This window comes from Priapulus caudatus, unplaced genomic scaffold, assembly GCF_000485595.1.
Source record: "Priapulus caudatus unplaced genomic scaffold, Priapulus_caudatus-5.0.1 Scaffold1603, whole genome shotgun sequence".
NCBI lineage: Eukaryota > Metazoa > Priapulida > Priapulimorpha > Priapulimorphida > Priapulidae > Priapulus > Priapulus caudatus.
Window position 1 is genome coordinate 3,700 of NW_014578664.1, and position 605 is coordinate 4,304.

Genomic DNA, 605 nt, shown 5'->3' on the forward strand with positions numbered 1-605 from the left:
CTTTTTTCCATACAAAATCAAAAAAGAGCTGTCGTAAAAAAAAGAGTAATTTTTAGGCTGGTACTAGAGCTAAGCCTTAGCTAGTACTACAGTATCACAGCAACTGGCCCAAGCCACACTGCAGCCGTTAATGTCTGGCGTTATGTCAAAGTTCGTCTTCTTTCTCGCAACAAAAAGGCAGACATAAGTGTGTAAACTTGGGGTTGTTGAATGTTACACAGCCATTGATTTCGAGGTCCTGTGCTAAGGATAGTTATTTTTAGCTCATCTGACGAAGTCAGATGCAGCTTGTAGAATCGCATGAGTGTCCGTCCGTGATCCGTGTGTCCGTGCGTGAACAGTTGGGCACAAATCTTAACCGCTCGACGTACGGTCACGATAGTCGGGACGTCGTGGGGGGGGGCGTAAAAAGAACTCGGGATGGCCAATTTGGGGGGTCAAGGGTCAAAGGTCAAGATTTGTTAACGGAGGGGGAATATTTCCCCCTTCACTTAAGGTATAGGAGGAAATACGGAATTGCGGCACAAATCTGAACGACTCGACCTATGCTCTTAATATTCGGTGTATAGTGTGATGGGCAGGAAACCCATCACCAGTGCGAAATT